At 40.2% G+C, this 20,122-nt stretch overlaps 1 protein-coding gene across 1 annotated transcript in view; it reads right to left on the bottom strand.

Annotated features, from left to right (window-relative positions):
• GORASP1 (golgi reassembly stacking protein 1) overlaps positions 1-20,122 on the bottom strand; it is a 584,558-nt gene that overhangs the window by 319,744 nt on the left and 244,692 nt on the right. The gene's annotated exons all lie outside the window — the stretch shown is intronic.

The following is a 20,122-nucleotide window of genomic DNA, read 5'->3' as shown; positions in this document are numbered from 1 at the left end:
TTTTCATTAGGCAGCACAAAAAGTGAGGAAACAAATGAGACCCACTCTACCTTAAGTCAAATCAGTATTACAGTACAGTGTAGTAAAATGGGTCTACTTCACTTGAACTAAAACTCATTTGACTGACACTCAGTTGGCCTAATATTCATTTGACTGACACCCATTTGATCGACATTTAAGACAGACTTGTTGCGGGTTTTCCTTCAACTGTGACTTGCTTGTGATAAAAAGAATTACTGTAACTTACAGTGCTGACTGTTAGAATTCTGATAGTCATTTAGAAAGTAGTGCTGTAGTGTTTCTAAATGTGGGTTTGTCTCTTTACATTTTATGGGAAGTATCCAAAGTAATTTGGTGAATGTTTTGTGCGTTCCCAGCAGTAGTGGCAGTGTGTAGAGTACTGTAAGGCAAGTTAAAGGTATATGCCCCTTTCGCCACTGTAGTGCGATCCTGGAGTTAGTACATATAAATAGGGGGGGTAGGGGCACAGCCCCCACCTAGTTTGGTTGCACATTGTCCCGTTTCAGTTAAGAGGGTAAGTAAGTAAATTTTAAGTTCTGGAAAGGGTTAGTTATTATTGTTCTAAGCGTGTTTGTCTATGGTTCAAAATTTAGAATGTTGAAATTCAGCATTGTAAGCTGTCGGTGAAATGAGAGTCAGTCAAATGAAATTTAGGTCAATTGGGTGTCAGGCAAATGAGTTTTAGGTCAAGTGAAGTAGACCCGGAAAAATATATGGCAGGACGGATTGTGCAGCAGAAACAAAAGCAAAATAAATTTCAATATGCTGAAATGAAAACATTATCACTGCTGGTTGACTAGACATCTGAGAAACAACACCAGGGATGTTTAACTTCCAAATGTATGGCACTCATTGCATTATAACTCTTACTTGTTTTGAAGGAATTAAATTTATATCACAATTTACTATACCTCCAAGAAATGTACTTACCTGACAAGTACTGGCATCTGCACAGCCCTGTGTGTGTGTGTGTGTGTGTGTGTGTGTGTGTGTGTGTGTGTGTGTGTGTGTGTGTTAAGTGGCTTACACTTAGCTATGACGAAATACATGAAGGCTGACAGGAATCCCGCTGCTGTAATACACTTATAGTTACTTTGTATTTAAGAGAAAAGAAAAAAACAGGACACTGAAATCTGGGGAAATGGCAAAATGTTTTCAGAGAGACTAAAACATTGAATGTGACCAATTCATACAAATGCATCTAATATTTCAAGTAGATAGAAAAGATGACAACACTTCTGTTACGAATTCAAAGGCATAAAGTACAGTTTTGGAAAATCTTACCATAACAGTGGATGTCCTTCTCTTTACCGTAGCAGTATTCTTTACAATTGGGATCCCCTGCCAAAGGCAACCTGATGTCTGGCCAGTATACCAAAGCCTTTTGGTTGTAAAGGTTACGTCATGCAGCACATGTATGCTCCCTGCACATGGCATAGGGCATGAAAGTGACATCCGGACATTCTATCCTCAGAACTCAAAAAGCCCCAGTTGGAACAACAGTCCAAGGATACAAGTAGGTAACAAGCACATCCAGAAGGAAAAAGGACCACAGAGAGGAAGGAGGGAGTGAATACTGCAACAATGAAGAGTAGGACATCTACTGTTATGTTAAGATTTCACACTACTGTATTACGTCTTCCTTCCATTTCATTGTTGAGGTATTCTTTACAATAGAAGATTGCAAAAGCTGAGGAAGAAGATTGGGAGGAGGAAGGGCCAGCACAGGCCAATAGGAAGCCATGGAGAATGGCCCTAGCAAAGCCAGCTCTAGTCCTAGAAATCACATCTAACTTACATTGGTTAGTAAAGATATGCACAAAAGTCCAGGTTGCTGCATCATGAATATAATTAGCATCTAACCCCTTGAAAAAAGCACCGGAAGAAGCCACAGCCCTAGTGGAATAAGCCTTAACAGAAGGAAGGCTCTTCCCATGAAAAGAATAGCAAAAGGAAATGACTTTAGATATCCAAGAAGAAATGGTTTGCTTGGAAACAACCAAACCTAAAGACCTAGGAAGAAAAGAAAGAAAAAGCTGTTCAGATTTACAAAGTTTTAGTCTTAAGCAAATAATATCTGCGTAGTCTATGGAAATCCAAGGTGTGCAAAACCTTCTCATTAGCAGAATGCGGAGAAGGGAAAAAAGCTGGCAAATGAATAGACTGATTAAGAGACAATTCATTAACCACCTTGGGCATAAAAGAAGGAATGGTATGATGGGACACCCTGTTCTTATGGAAAGCTAAAAAAGATAAGGGCTTGCAGCTCAGACATCCATCTAGCAGAAGTAAGTGCCAAAAGAAGAACAAAAAGTCCAAGAACAATGCTGTAAGGATGCTGAACCAGCAGACTCCAAAGGACCCAAGTCAGTTTTTCTAAAACAAAACTAAGGTCCCAGGAAGGAGGGACAGGCTTCCTGGGAGGCCTAATGTGAAGGACACCTTTAAGAAACTGTTTGTCCTTAAATACAGAAGCCGAAAGGGGAGTCAAAAGCAGACAAGCAGAGATAGCTGATAGGTGGGCCTTAACAGAAGAATATGCCAACACAGCATTGAGCAATTCACACAAATAAGAGAGAACCAAAGGATCATGCACGGTAAGTGGATACAGGTTATAAGAAAAGACGCCAAACAAAAAAACCTCTCCCATTTGGATAATGGATAACTACGACTTCCTAGAAGTGGGTTTCCTGGCCTCCTGCAGGACCCAAAGCATGTCCCCAGAAAAAAAAGTGTCTGTAGGGCATCAAAACCGTATAACCCACAATGTCAGCTGAACACTGGACAGGTGAGGATGGATGAGAGATCACTTGTCTTGTGTGAGTATGTCCACCCTGTGAGCTAATTTGTGATGACTGCCCTTGACAAGATGCAAAAGAAGAGGGAGAATCAATGCTGTCTGGGTCAAAATGGAGTCACCAACAAGATTTTGGGAGTGTCCTGTTTCATCCTGAACAGGACTTTCAGAATGAGAAGAAGGGGAGGGAAGGCATAAAGAAACACCCCCTTCCAAGAAAAAGACAGGGCATCTACCTTCCAAACCAGAGGGATGGGACTCTTGGCACAAAATAGAGGAAGTTGTCCATTCAGAGGGATTCATGGATAGTGTTATGGACCTGTCACTATGTTCTGATCTGAGGAAATGTAAACTTCCTGAAGGGTCTGATACTTGGATAGCCAGCTCCCAAATATGAAGGGCTAACCTGCATAGGGGATAATACCTTGAACCCCCCCCTCCCACTTGTTGACGTACTACATTACTGTGGTATTGTCTGTAAGAATCTTGAGGGGCCCTGAAAGAAAAAAAGAATGAAAAGACTGAAGAGGCAGCAGAAGAGCTCTCATCTCTGACACTGATGTGGTCTTTCTGTTGTCAAAGCGACCAAAGGCCCTGTACCCTCAGAGGGCCAAAGGAGGCCTCCATCCCATGTCTGAGGCATCTGTGAAAAGTTCCTGAGAAGGGATTGAAGGTTGAAAAGAAGCCCTTGATTGAGGGACAGCTAATGAATCCACCAATGAAATTCCCACTTGCTTGGAAGCAGAGGGGCTAGGAAATCAAGGATGAGAATGCTGAAGCAAAACTGACTTTAGAAACCACTGAAGCTTTCTCATGTGCAGCTTGGCTAGAGGGAGCATAGGAATGGTGGAAACCATGAAACCCAGAGCCCTCAGAAATTCGCTGTCTGTGATAGAAGCTAGAGGAAGAAGGGATTAAAAGAAGGCAATGAGAGTCAAGGCCTTGGGAGGAGCCAGGGATGCCAGCACTGGAACAAAACATGATCATGAGAAGGAGTCAGGAATGACTTCTGGAAATTTACTTTAAGCCCCAGGCTTTACAAGAGAGAAATCGTAAAGTGTAGGTGCTAAATTAAGATCTCTTGAGAGGAAGCCTGGATAAGCAGGTCATCCAGGTAGGAAAAGACCTGTATTCTGCAGAAAGCAATTACAGGAATAAGGCATTTGGTGAAGTCCCTTGGGGCAGTAGAGAGGCCAAATGGCAAAGGAGGAAACTGAAAATGCCAGGAAGCAGAGAAACAAAAACTTCCTGAAAAGGGAATGAATGGGAATGCGTAGATAAGCATCTTTGAGATCCAGGCAAACTAGAAAAGCCAGAGGAAGTAGCAGAGGAAACAAGGTTTGAAGAGATATCATCCAAAAGAAAGGGACCTTTAAATGGTGTTTAGCTGAGAAAGATCCAGAATGGGTCTACATGTGCCTTCTTTCCTGGGGACCAAGAATATTCTGGAATAAAACCCTTTCCCCTCTGAGGTGTTGGAACTTCCTGAATTGTTCCCTAAGCCAACAGGGCTTGAAGCACCTCTGGAAAAAATGGCAGTTGCTCCTGAGGACGTTGAAGAATGCCCCAAAAGACAGGAAGACATTTCCAAATCTGCAATAACCCTGACAAATTATGGAAAGAACCCAGGAGTCTTGGGTAACCATTACCCAAATAGGAAGAGACAGGGAAAGATGCAGAGAAAGAGGACTGTGATTGAGAAGAACATGGTAGTCAGACAGCAGTTGGTTTATCAGGCAAAGGAGGCTTCTGAGTAGAAGAAGTTTGGGTAACCCTAGCAGGGGGATCCCTTCTACCACCCTTTTTACCTTTGGGGGGGGGGGGCAAGACTGTACATGAACAAAGGCAGGCTTATTAGGATAATTCCTCTGAAACCTAGGCACTGGGAAAACAAAACTATGTTTCAACTCCTGTAAAGCCTTGCCATTTTCTTGCAGGGACTTAAACAACTGCACAGCAGCAGCACAAAACAAATGTTTATTATCCAGAGGAGCAGCCATCAGTTTAGCCTTAATATCATCAAGCAAAGGCTTAAGTCTGAGCCAGGAATATCTCCTCAAAAGAGATCCAAAAGCAACATCTCTAGATGAAGCATCAGCTGCATCATAGCTGCATTTAATGGAATAGCGAGCTACTTGGGAGGACACCCCAAGCAAAGCAAGAGTAGAGGCCTTCCCCTCAGAATCAAGGAGATCATAAATAGCCTGACAGGCTTGACAAAGAAAAAAAAAAAAACAAAATGTACCTAGTCATGTGTCTGATAATTAACAGCTCTAAAGGCTAGAGTAGCAGAAGTATACACCTTCTTACCCAGTCTCTCCATGGTCCCACTAGCCTTATCAGAATTTCTGTGTGTCTGCCTAATGTCATACGACAATCATTATTTGATCTAAAAAATACTTATCACAAACTGGGAAATGCTTACACCTCCAGAACACCACAGGTTTTCACATGTCACTCATGTCCATACCTCTGAAATGTCCAAACTTTCGCAGAATGTCCAACATTTTCCTTCATATTTTTGGTCTGTTCCTCATAAAATGTGTGGGTTTGTGGCAAATCAATGATGGAGAAGATGCTAAACAATTACATACATTTGTGTTTCCGACTTCACAACCTTCAGAAAATGCATGCTAACATAAATCCTATTATCTTAGCAACTTTCTAATTTTGTAAGAGCAACATTTAAAATATATCCCTATTTTTGGGCTGTTGTGCCCCCATATTTTAGGCTTTGTCCAGATTTCTTGTGGTAATAGTTTGAGAGGTATGCTCATGTTGGGCACCCCTCATCAAACGTACACTACTCCGCTACTCAGGAGATCATTATCATAGTGTCATACTCACAAATATCGGCATATTCTCTGCATCGTCCTGGGATTTTTTTTTTTTTTTTTTTTTTTTTTTTACAAGACAGCAAGAGAACAAACATTTGTCGACATAACATACATTCAGTGGAGGTTCCGGCGTGTGTGTGTGTAGATAAATCTCTACACACAGACTTACATGCAAACACTATAAATACAAATATGCACTCACACACCTATACATATTTATATATGGAGCTATGTTAGTTGATCGAGTTTTCAGAAACTCGAAACTCATATCGGCAAGACAATATGATTGAATTTCTGAAAACTCGAACATTTAAAAAAAATCTATCTTTTTTATGGTTTTGAAGGGGGGCATCACAAGAAGGAGTTTAATCCTTATTTGGGGACCGGGGAAGATGAAAATCAGCAGGACTGTGAAGAGCAAGAGTGCAGTCAGCTCTTATTTAGGGAGTACACCTGGATGACTTGGCAATACAGTACTGAATAGTGACCTGGAGAGAACTATAGCAAGAGATTTTCTGTGAACACGGTATTTGTCAGAAAGGGTGTGTGTGTGTATATCAGCAGACAGCACACTCACCACTGGTGCTGGAAAACAGAAGACTATGGGTTCTTTTTGCACCCAAGGTGAATGGATTAGATTTCCAGTGCTGACAGTACATTATAGGATGCTGCTCTCCTGAGACTGCCATCCATTGAATAAGATGTTAAACCAAGGCCCCATCTGCCTGACTTGGTAGCACAAGTGGATGTAAAAGATTCCATGGGACTTATTCACGGACAACCCTATCATGGTGCTTTAGTCAGATGACATGCAGTACCATGGTGGGCTGTCTCTTTGGCCATAGCAAATGCTAATGAGGTATTTTTGAGGAAGGGCTTATTCATGTGTTCTCTCCTGGAAATGCCTGGGTGAGATCCAGAATCTTTCAGTTGTATAAGGTAACATGGCCACTTTTGGTCACTTGTGTTAATAAACATAGCCAAAAGCTCTAGAATGCCCATTGTGGTACAGTTAAGTACCAGAGAGATTAGCAGGTGTGTGTGTGTGTGTGTGTGTGTGTGTGTGTGTGTGTGTGTGTGTGTGTGTGTGTGTGTGTGTGTGTGTGTGTGTCTACGAGCTGCTCCCTGGAAAGTTGGAGTGAGGGGGAAGGTTAGGTAGGTGTGTGCATTCATGGATGCATGAATGAATGAATGAATGAATGAATGTGTGAATTTGTGTGGGGGTAAAGAAACTGTGAAACCTGCACTTCTGTTAATGAACAGGGTCAAAGACTTGTGTCTGCCCATCATGGTACAGGTAAGTGCCGGCGAGTTTAGTGAATGAGTGTGTGTGTGTGTGTGCGTGTGTGTGTGTGTGTGTGTGTGTGTGTGTGTGTGTCTACGAGCTGCTCCCTGGAAAGTTGGAGTGAGGGGGAAGGTTAGGTAGGTGTGTGCATTCATGGATGCATGAATGAATGAATGAATGAATGAATGTGTGAATTTGTGTGGGGGTAAAGAAACTGTGAAACCTGCACTTCTGTTAATGAACAGGGTCAAAGACTTGTGTCTGCCCATCATGGTACAGGTAAGTGCCGGCGAGTTTAGTGAATGAGTGTGTGTGTGTGTGTGCGTGTGTGTGTGTGTGTGTGTGTGTGTGTGAGAGACAAGACCACCTGGGAAGTTGCAGTAAGAGAAGTGAATGAGAGGGGCAGGACAAATAGAGGTTTGTGTGCCAGTGCTTGAATGTGTCTGTGTGGGGGTGGAGGGGGCTTTCAAATCTGCACACTCCCCTAAGACTAATATGCAAATATTACAACATTGAGGGATGCTAGACATTAGTGATAATGCTTTAATATTGTGCCCTAATGGCATTTAGAGTCGGAGTAACATTAGCCCCAAGGGAGAATTCTCTTTACATCCTCTGTTAATGGCACTTACACAAAATATGGGTTGAAAGGAACTAGACACCAGGTCTCTTTCCTAAGAGCGGTTAGAATCAGGATGAGGCACTAGACAGCATGGCCACTCTATCTAGTGTGCCTTATGGTGGTGGTGGTTGAGGGGTATCAAGACATCAGGGATAATCTTCATAGCATTCCGTAAAAGATTTAAAAAAAAAATTCACACCTAACACACTCCCACCTCATACAGAGGATATCAGTCCTGTGTACCAGCATTAGACTCCAGGAATACTTGGAACTATTACTTAAGTTAATTTAAAAAATATATATGTAATGTTAACTGGGTAAAAGGTTTCAAACCTAGCACCCTTTACACAGAAAGCAGAACTATTAACCCATTATGTTAACTAATCAGTTATTTATTTTACATAAGAAGTAAAAAGCTCTGATGTCAGGGATGAGCCAATGCTTGCAATAGTCTGTAAGTCACAAAGGAGAGTGTGGGAGGCTCAAGTACAAAACCTGCGTGGAACAGTTGATAACACTACGGGCATTATTTAAACTATTACTAGGACCCGCTTAAAAAGTTAATAGAGCAACATCTCTGCCATCTATATGTAGTCTACAAACACTGAGGAGAATGAAACTCTAATCTCTGCATTAATGTTAAAGGCAGATCTTGCCTCCTGAACTTGGTCGACTTCTTTGAAACAGTCACCAAGGCCATAGATGAAGGGAAGGTGGTCCACACAGCATATCTGGACCTCGCTAAGGCATCCGACACCATCCCACACTCAGGAATCATAGCCAAACTCACCAGCTTAAATATCAACCCCCATGTCACGAGATGGGTTGCCAACTGGCTCTCAGACAGAACCCACACGGTAAGAGTGACAGGCGCCATGTCTGACTCTAAACCAGTCACAAGCGGAGTCCCACAGGGCTCAGTCCTGGGACCCCTCCTGTTCGGTATATATTTCTCCGAAGTACAGGAAAAGGCGGAGGGACTGTGGCTAACCAAGTTTGCAGATGACTGTAAATTGGGTGCAATAACTGACTCTTCAGCTGACAAAGACATCCTGCAAAAGGGTCTCACAGAGACAAACACCTGGTGTCAAAGTCACGGCCTCAAGCTAAATGCCAAAAAATGCATAGTAATCCCATTTGGGAAAAACAAAGTACCTACAAACTACCACATAGATGGGAATCCACTAAGTACAGAAGAAGTAATTAGGGACCTGGGTACCCAAGTAGATAGCATGCTCTCCTTTGATAACCACATAGCCAAAACGGTCAGGAAATCCTTCTATGTGGCACACCTGATCACAAAGGGTTTCTCATCCAGATCCAAGGAGGTGATTGTGCCCCTTTACACCTCACTAATTAGGCCCATAAGAGTACAATGCCCCATTTGGGATGTACCTCACTAGACACCTGCAACAACTAGAAAGACCACAGAAGTACCTCACTAAGAGGATTAAGGGCCTTAAACAATTACCCTATGAAGCACGACTAAAAAAGCTCCAGCTCTTCTCAGTCGCTTACCGTCTGCTGAGAGGTGACCTGTGCCTGACCTATAGGGCCATGTCAAACCCTGAACTAATGGACATGCTTCACCTCAAAAAAACGAGATCCCTCAGAACCACTCGTTCTAGCGACTTGAACCTATGGTACAACAATAAATAGGACATGCTGGAGGGAAAGATTCCTGTCCCAGTGACTCCCCTCACTCTGGAATAGAATCCCAATCCATATTCGACAGAGCTCCTCTCTGACCCTCTTCAAGAGAAATCTTGATGAGTGGATGGGTAATCATAAGTTCTACCCTGGGATCACTTCAGGAGCCCTGTTGACAGAGGCCCAGGTTACTAATCTAATGGGGAGGCAAAAGCCATCACTCTGTGGCTAGGCTTATAAATGCCCATGGGCAGATAGCCTAGTACTTACCTATGAACCTATGAATGACTGGCAGTAGGGGTGCACACATTGCCGAAGCAAGCTTTACAAAGGATTTCAAAACTCATTTAGAAAAATGCATACAGCTAGCAGTCCCTACCAGAGCCAATTTTCACAGGAAATGCAAAAACAAACCACTCTGGTGATCCATCAACAAAAAATAAACTATTTGACAAAAGAAAGATCTCCTTAAATGATTTAGTAGATCCTAAACTCATATTCTTAAGGATAATTAATTTATTTTATTTTACATTTGTTTACCGGGAAAGTACGACTGGACACAGGTCCTTTTTCAGCAGAGGCCCGGGGAAAAAAAGCTCCATTACAAAATAGCATAAGAATAAACATAATAGAAGTTTAACAAATTACATGGACTTAACATGAACATTAACATACAGATAGTATTTACACCATGCTATTATATGAGGTTCTCAAGTGGAAGCATTATCATAGCAAACTATATTACAGTAAACATGCTTTGAGAGTTACCATGCAAGTAGATTCAAGGATAGGAGGAGGTCAGAGTAGACCAAGGATAAGAGTAGGCTGGCAGTAAGTAATGCAGTACAAAAAAGTGAATAACACTATCAGGTGCAGTAAAGAAGCCCATGATCTTAGTAGGACTATTGGAGCAAAAGATAATTATTAATCATTCTTTAGTTCTGTTAGAAAACTAAAATACATCCTTATCACTGTTCAAATTTTCCCTACTGGGTCCTACCTTGGGTTTCTCCTGAAAAAGAGGCCAACAGCCTTGTGGGACTGATCTGGTCAACAAATGATAAATAAATAAACATGTGTGTGTGTGTTTATAAATATATACATATTTTACACACACATATAAAAAAAAAAAAAAATATATATATATATATATATATATATATATATATATATATATATATATATATATATATACATATATATTTTACACATACACATACATACATATATATATATATATATATATATATATATATATATATATACATACACACACACACACACACACACACACACATACATACACGCACATATCTTTTATAATTATTTATAAATATACATACATGTACGCACAGATATATCTTTTATAATTATATATACACATATGGACAGCACAGTGGTTCAGCAGTTGCGTTGTCGCCTCACAGAAAGAAGTTCTCTGGTTCAATTCTTGGCTGGGGTGCCTTCTGTGTGGAGTCTGCATGTCCTCCCTGCACACGTGTGGGTTTCCTCTGGGTCCTCTGGTTTCCTCCCACATTACAAAGATGTACATCTGGAGTGTTTCTGCCTGGGCGTCTGCTGAAAATTGGCTTTGTTCCAAGCTGGACTTTCCCGGTAAACAAATGCTAAATAAATAAAACATACAGCTCATATAAAAATACATACACATGGTGGAGCGGCATTATAACACATTTTTCATGAAAGCCAAAGAGATAGTTATTTTGGTTTATACTGCTGAATACCAAGCAAATGTGCTTTTATATAAAAACTGCAAAAATGTGTGCCTCCATCTTTCCTTAGACTTGTATACAATTAAATATTTGGTACTGTGGGCTCTTTGAACACCATATTTCAGTTATTATATCCTCACCCCTCTATAGTTCATATATCCTTTTTTTTTTTTTTTTTAATTCCTGATTCCATGCTTTTCAGTAGATGAAGTTTTTCAGTTTTTTTTTATGCAGATCTACAACTAAAGTAGCGCTCTTTGGTTTTCTGTTTGGGAGAGGTATACAGGAACCAGGTAACTTAAGTAAAGCTTTAGGTTTTACCTTACCTTATTACTGTTGCATGGGACACAAAGCTATCCCCACGGTAATTTTTTGATAGATGATGTTATTTTTTAAATGTATTGGCATTATGTTGTTGTAGAACTGTAGTTTACTGGAATTTTGTAATATTAACATATTTTTTTGTTAATGTGCTTTTCACATATGGTTTCCTTGTTTTCTGACTGGATTTTTTATTTTATTTTTAAGCATTTTTATGGTTTACTAACATACTGGTCGGGATACTTTGACAAATGTCACACACCTGCACAGTGCTAAATTTCAAGCAGGTCACTCCCCAGAGATCTGCACAGCTATGAGGCTCCTATGAGGCATTGAAAAGTGCAGGCATTATAAGCAAAGGACCTCAGAAGGAAAAAAAAATGTTCTGAAAATGAGATAATCAGCACTATTGCTGCTCCATCACAGGGGCAGGGATACAGCAGCATGCATGACCAACATGATGGATATCACAGGTAAGGCACAGCAGTCCAGGAGAGTAGTGCACATCGACTTGTGTAATGAAATGCTGCACAACTGTATTACCCATGTGGCACAAGAACAGCATAAAGACCAATGTAGGTTTGCGCAGCACACAAGAAAATCTTTTCTTCAAATAAATGGGGATTAAATGGTTTAATCAGGAAAGTAGGAAACAAATGGAGGGAAACACTGAATGGTAACCACAAGGTATGAAAGATGGAGGGAATGGAAGGGTATTTTTTTAGACAAAAGAGGCCCTATTCTAAGCATTAAAAAGAAAAAGTAGGCAAGTATGGATGGAATAGAGGCATAATAGAATGTACCACAGGCAGACAGACAAACACATAACAAGGACACAAGAAATAAGGGCTGGTATATGAAAAAAAGGTAGGAAGGAAGGGGATATCTAAAGACATGTGGGGGTGATGGTTGGACAATGAACAAGGAATAGGGAATAATACAATAAATGGAAGACACCAGGATGGGGTTCTGGCATGGTTTGATGTCAGGGCAATCCAGAGGGTAGCAAACCATGGCTTCACTCATCTGGATGGATGATGTTAAGGGCCAACTACTACCCTGGTGGTTAAATGCTCAGGGTTTACCAATCATGCAGCTAAACCAGTCTCTCTGTAAGACGCTCTGTACTGTGAAGGTTGGCCTCTAGTTGCTAATGTACCTCTGAGGCCTCCAGGCTCTACAATGATGCTGGAAGACCAGTGCAGATACCTCTAGTCCACTTTCAACAGAGCAGCTTTCATTTCCTCCTTAGATGCAAACATGAAGGGCACCAGTGAATCCTCCACATAATTCACCCTAGTGGTAGTAGTGGTCACTTGTGGTCCAGCACCAGAGATAACTACTGGCACTGATGAGATTACCATGGCTTAACCTCCTTTTTTTACACAGCTGGACCTACTGAAAGGATGATACAATGGGAAAAATTATTATGCACAATGGCGTCGGCTGCATCTTTTATACCCCTGGCGCACTGACGTCAGGGAAGAGGCGACAGCATCCGACGCCGGACCTAGACTTTGGAATTCTGGCCGATTGAGGGTAGCCTGCCAGCAGGATAACCCAAGAGTAATGACTGCAACAGTGAAACACGATGAACATCCATAAATGTACAGTGGACTGGCACAGATTATATATCAACTCTGCTGCCGTGATAAGAGTTTCCTACTTTGTGTGGCACCCAACTATATTCAGCTGCAGCACCTCTGCTTACATGGTGCTGACTGGCTGACCAGAACCACCAATCTCTCCCCTCCAGGATTGGTGAGCCAGCATGCTAGCAAAGGAGAACATTGTGAGCCCAGATCATTTACCGCCAAAGTTTTTTCCACTGGTATGCTGTAATATAAAAGGACTGAAGACTTTCTTTATACAGATCAAGGTGAAATTGTAGAATGTGATATATAAATTTTGAACAAAGACTTTTTGTAGTGTGGTCAGTCTATGCTTGGATGAGGGCCTCTTTTTTGGGGGGAAGGGATACTTACTATCCTTTTCTCCAGATCTGAGATTGCCACTTTTTTTCTTACTTTAGCAGTATGTCTGCTGAAATGTCCTGTAGTAGAGCAGCAGCTAAGCAGAATAAGGTCATAGGTAATTTCTAGGCTAATGACTCCGGGGACCTTTTAAGCCTAGCTATGTTTCCCAGACATGATAATAAAACCCTGTACCTTCTGTCTGTAAGGTAAACACCCTAACCATTATACTAACTCCAAGTATTCATCTAAACAGGAAATGTAGCACATAATGCTAGACAAGACAGTCAGTATTTTTTTTTTTTTGTCAGACAGTAGAATGATTAATTACTCAAAAGCCACAGGTAGAACATTCATTGACAGAATAGGTCAAAGAAGTGAATGTTGCAAGCATTCCTAGCTTAGATACACTTATGCTATAGTACAGCAATGAAAATTCCAAGCTTACACAAGATCGGCCTTCCAGCTGTTTTATTAACTGATCCAAATACAAAAGTAAGCACTTCCCAGATGTTTTCAGCATTTACAGAGAGGAGAGGAAAGAAAAGGCTACAGCTGTTTTTGACAGAAATTAACTTCATCCTCCTCATGCATCAAAAGAAAATAACATGCTATAAAGCATTGAAGTACAGTTGTATAAGCATATATAAAACAGCACATGTTCAATTCTAAGGATCTGGTGCTGCAGCACTTATTCATAATGTGTGACAACTATGCTTGAAGCAGACATCCAATCATCCTGCCTGAATTCCAGAGCTTTGGACATCCCCTGCACAACATCACCCTTCTCTCATGTGTAGAATGACTGCAGGGCATATGGTATAAAGGACAGAAGTGTTGGGGGGGGGGTGCAGCCATTAACAAATGCAGCAACTTAGCCTGAGGAATCAGGCTTATGAATGTCTTGCCCTTATGGACATGAACTGGAGTTAGCAATAATAGGATGAATCTAAAACTAGTAGTTGGCAGCATACCTCTCAACCTTTTAGCACAAGAACTCTGAACAAAGTCAAAAAGAATGGAAGGACAAAGGCCCAAAATGGAGACATATTTTAAATATTAGTCATATAAACTTACTAAGTTGTTAGAATAAATAAATAAAAGGTTTTGTGTTAGTATGCATTTCTGAAACTTAAATGTCTGCCATTATGAAGTGGCATAAATCTTCAATGATTTGCCAAAAAAAATATAAAGAACAAATCAAAAATATGAGGCAAAAATCTGGACAATTGAGAGGTATGGTTGGCAGCCTCTCAACAATACCAGTGTAGCCACCAATGGTGGTGGTGGGGGTGGGGTGGGGTGGGGTGGTGGAGACAGCCAGTGCTGTATGTTATCCTACTGAAACATCTCTTCATCTGCAGTCATGCTTCAGTGCTTGTTTTAGAAGGAGCTTACAAGATTCAAGTGAAGTACATACATTTTAAATGGTAAATTATGAAAAACAGCAATGCTATAAAATGTATAACATTATCTTAAGCAGCACACTCCGAGAACGTAGTCAATACTGAGAAACTAAAATTCAGTTATACGACCAAATAACTGCATTATAAAAAAGCAAATTTCAATGAATTAAGTTAAAATAACAGATTTAACATGAAATATACAACCATTCAAGGAACTAACAGTTTTAAGAGCGATACTCCATGCAAACATCAGCTCCAAGAGGCTTCAGGAGTATTTAAACATAAAAGTCCTTGATGTAGAAGGCAACAGCTTCAAGTCCACTGGGCTAGACAATCAGCAGGAAAGAACCAGCTAGTTGGCAAACTCAATTCAGCAACTCAGAATTCAAACCTAACACAGTTTGAAAAACAAATCCAAAGCAGTTTGCTGAATGTCTTCCTAAATGTTCTGAATAATTCCTCACCAGTAGCAATCTGCCAAACCAGCAGGGCCTAGTAACTATGTACTAAACTGCCTACAAACATCTCTAAATAGCAGGTGTAGACAAAATTCTTAGCCCAAAAGCAATGTCCAATCCAATTATATCGAGAAGAGCAGCAAAAACATCAGTGACACTTGGTATCTTCAAGCTATCAAGCTGTAAGATCATACAAGAACTGAAGCCAGAAACAAGTCCTCCAAAACTGTACCTATACAGATCCTATGCCAAGAACAGCAGCAAAAACAGGGCTGTAGCAGTAATAGGTCTTGGCATCTTCAGGCCACCATATATGGAACTACACACAAACTGGTTCCATAAAATTAATCATACCAGAAAGAAATGCACCTGCAATCTACATAGAGTATGCTTGGTCTCTGATCTACCCTGTCTGCTTGCCAGGAAATAAAAAGCTCATCTGTTTACCTGAAATCCTTATTTCTTTCAATATAACATTTTAACTGTCTAAGCACATCCACCAATACAAGAGTTTTATTCACTTTTACTGGGAGAATGTAAAGATGACGAAGCAAGCAAAACGGTTTGATTTGTGGCCAGTTCCAAGACCAATGCAAGCATAAAAGAGATTGCTCCTGAAATCTACCCTGTCTATGGGAGAAAAACATGGAAGAATCTGCAAATTAAAGCTTGCATCTCCTAAATTTTCCTGGCTGAAGCAATGGTCGCCATGAAGATGATTTTTCCAAAACAAGAATTTTATTTGTTCTGAGCATACTGGCCCATAGGGTGAATGAATCAATTTTCCTTAGAAAAGGTCCAAATTCAGGGAGGATCTCCAAAACTGCTTGACTGAGGGGAAAGATGGCACCAAAACAGAGGCAATAGAAAGTACACTTTGACTAAGGCATACAAAAGGCTCCTTCCAAACAGATGTTGTCTTGAATCATATGCATTTCTATGTATATTGTATATAAAGAAACAGAACAAGTGCTTTATAAGTAATATTCATTGTTTGAATAATCAAATTAAGCATGAATGTATTTATGAAATGTTTTATTATTAATGAATGATTACTTTAGGGAAGTGTAAAAGGAAGTGATGTAAGTGTGGGTTCTCTTCTGATGAAGTCTTGTTATTCCAGATAAAACCACTAAATAAACGGTGGTGAACGAATTAGGATTTTGTGGTTGTTTACACAATTTTTTGCGGTTTTAGGGTTACAGATTGTGCAAAATTGTATTTTGAGAAGTTTCTCTAGATTGTAGAAATATTTTTTCACCTCCTTCAGTTTAGAGAATCAATTCAGTCTTGGGCAATGTAAGCCACAAAAAATTTAATTGGCAACATCCAATCTAGCCTTTAGGTGTACCTTGAGGACTAGGGAGAGGAAGAAAGGCATACAGGAGGCCTGCATGTCGCAGAATCAAAAATGCATTGATTCCTAGAGATCACTTACAAGGATAGGTGGTTCTGTAAGAAATAAACAGATCTACCTCTGGGGTGCACCAAACCTTGGTCAACATGAGAAAGGCTTCCAAGTTCAATTTGAGTCATGCAGGTGAGTATTGATCTGCTGATGTATTTGGCACTAAAATGATGCAACAGGCTTGGGAGCTAAAGGTCTTACTTCACTATTAACTCTCAATGCAACTTGAGAAAACGAGTTCCTTCACCCACATGCTGGAATCACTTGTATCTGAAGTGAGAAAGCTTTCCAACTAATTGGTGTTGGGGGAAATGGACAGAAGGAGTGAAAGAAGTGATGCACTTAGACCTGACTAGTTTACTTAACTGGCTAAGAAACATACAAATAAATAACTGAACAATAGTGGGACAAAGCCAGGAGAAGGAAGATGAAGGATATGGGAAAAAGCCCACTACAGAAGGCTCTCAAAGATGATTTAATACATAGTTTATGATCTGGATTCATGAGGCCAAGTGGGAGCGTCAAAAAAAAGAATGAGAGAAAAAGAGGAGATGAGACAGGTGACAACTGTACGAGAGGATAGAAAAGAATGACTTAAGAAAAAACATACAGTACCAATAGAAAAGGTTACAAGGCAGTGTGGATTAGATGTCTAAGGAAAAATGAAGGAATGGGGCAAGAGTAAAAGATGAACAGCTAGCCACACAGTAGCTGGATGCAGCATTAAGGTGTACTCAGACCACAAGTTAGCTTCTTTGTATGCTTATACACATTTATGAGCGTATGTAAATGCATGAACAGCTATTATCAAGTAACAGTGTGGAGATACTGCAGCACAACTTAACACAAATTAAAATCTGCCTTTAGAATTCACTCTTCTGTAATTGTAAGAACAACTTCAAGAGTAATTCATTACACTTGTACAATTTTTAGACTACTGAAAGATATTTACAACATAAACCAGTTAATTGTTGACAACAAACTGAGCTCACAACTTTCCTGACGATGTAGCTAGACGGCAAACTGTCATCACCCCCACCATCCTGCTCCCCCCCAAAAAAAAAACAGTTATTTAGTTTATTTACTGCACTAAGGATCTGACTTATGATGGGTAACTGCTGAGAGAACACCAACTTAACTGGTGAACTGTCAGGACTTTCATATCCCAGAAAATCACAAGACAGAGGTTCCCATTCTTTAAGTAACAGTCAAAGCTCCCAAGTTCACAGCACTTCAGGGTATGTTATTATACTCCAAAGAATAGTTCAGCAAATTGCTTAACACTCATCATCCTTAACTGTGCTTTCAAAACCTGCTGGATTGTAAAAACCATGTCAAGTATTAACAATTATAAAACTAGGGGCAACATACATCACTAATTGGGAAGTAAAACAATGTATGTTCGTAGAGCAAGACAATGGAGGGTAACCAATAAATCCAAAATACTCGCTAATAAAGACACGTTGGTAAAACGGCAAGCAGTCCAAAAACTCTAGGTCTTCTATATCGTAAAAAACAGGTTTATTTAGATAGAAATTGGTAAGCGCTTTCACTAAGACAGCTTCATCAGACCATCTTGAAGCTGTCTTAGTGAAAGCGCTTACCAATTTCTATCTAAATAAACCTGTTTTTTACGATATAGAAGACCTAGAGTTTTTGGACTGCTTGCCGTTTTACCAACATGTCTTTATTAGCGAGTATTTTGGATTTATTGGTTACCCTCCACTGTCTTGCTCTACGAACATACATTGTTTTATTTTTATTGTTTGCTGCTGTTCATAGTAGAGCATTCACTCCGTTTGGCGTTTTTTCAAATTGACTAATTGGGAAGTATTTCAACCTACTTAGTACCACATGCTATGTCACCATTATTCAAACTAGAGAAGCCCCAGAGGCCCCTTACTAAGAAAGGCTTAAAGAACCTGACCTACCATGAACATACAGAAACTCTATCCTTTTACTCAGTATCTTATATAGACTTGCCTACCTACTGCACCATGAGACTCTGCAATCACTGATCTGCTAGAGCTCTGTAAATCTAATAGCTTAGCAGATACCACCACCAGAGTCTTAAACCTTCACCAACAGATAAACAGAATCTGATGGGAGGGGAGGATTTATTATGCAGCACCTCTTCGTGCCTGGAATAAGTGGTCTCTTCAGTTAAGCATTGCACAGGTCCATAGTTCATATTTAAGTACTAGGCTAGCTGTCCATTTAGGCCATTTAAAGCCTAGCCACTTTTTCAGAGGTAAGAATCAATCTCTGTACCTCGTGTCTGTGAAGTAAACACCTTAATCATTATGCCAACTTTACTAATACATCATCATTCTTCAAACAGAACTTGGGTAAGGGGATGGGTGCCCTTTAAATTTACTGGAGGACATACCAGCCTAACCTTTATTGAGAAAGAGTGTACACCCTGATGGTGAGTATTGGTATGGTCCTGATGTTTTGTGAGACTAAACTGTCTTGAAAAACCTATGAATCCCATTATTTGTATCTATCTGGAAGGCTTTATATTTAGGAGCTAGCAATCTCCGGACCAGTTATTTTGAAATGGTTACTACACATCCACAAGTAAATGAAGAAAAAAGTCACATGGCTAAATTTATGCAATAATGAGCGTCAGACTGCAGATCAAATTTCTAAACATCTCAAAGCAGAGACAGAAGCATAATGCTACCATGAAGCAGAAGCACTAGTCTTTCCAGACATTACTTAAACTACAGTGAACCATTCACAACGTAAACTAATTATTGCACTAGCATTCTTGTAGACAAAATATAAAGAACAGTGACAAGAAAAAAATGTGGACTGGAAATGGACTGGTTTGCTAAAACAGGTCTCTGACTGCAAAAGAAAAGGTTTAAGAATATTACTGAAGTATGCGATGTATGTTATCTTATTCATAGCATTTACATTTTTGGGTTTGCTAACAAATGATACATGTCTCTAAAACTTGGGGAAGTTTCAACTGACAGTCTCCAATTCTAACACAAAGATCTGTTTTGTTGTATAGTTAATGTTGAATTCATGACTAACTACTCTGCCCATTTGGGTTAGTAAAAACAAAATGTTAAAAAAATAAATGTTGATGATTACATGACAGTGCTGTGGTAGCGTTGTCACCTCACAGTAAGACATTGTCCTGTTCGATTCTCAGCTAAAGCGTATTCTGTGTGGAGACATGCGTGAATGGGCGTACCTTCGTTGAAGGTTGTGTGTCAAGGCTGGAAACTCAGCACGTAAAAATCTACTGCCAATCATTAGCGGACCAGAGTTCCGCTGTGGCGACCCCTAACCGGGAAAAGCAGATAGACACAACAACATGACAGTAAAAATATGGTACAACACACTAGTGGAGGCACTTTTACAATGCAAGTTAAAGAAGATGTTCAAGGTCATCTGTAGAAAATGGAAAAATGGATGGTATAAGAGAAAGTTAGGGGAAGCTGTAGTACTTGAGACTAAAAACACAACTAGGACTGTTGGTAAGTTCATAATGTGCATCTGCCTCTTGATTAGCTTGGCAAGCAGCTGCAGATAGGATGAATTCTCCCCCTCCCCCTTTCCCATTAATTTTTCCATGCCCAGCACCTCTATAGGGCCAA

Source organism: Protopterus annectens, chromosome 3.part1 (assembly GCF_019279795.1).
Source record: "Protopterus annectens isolate FY-2018-M chromosome 3.part1, PAN1.0, whole genome shotgun sequence".
Classification (NCBI taxonomy): domain Eukaryota; kingdom Metazoa; phylum Chordata; order Ceratodontiformes; family Protopteridae; genus Protopterus; species Protopterus annectens.
This window is presented reverse-complemented; position numbering and strand designations above follow the sequence as displayed.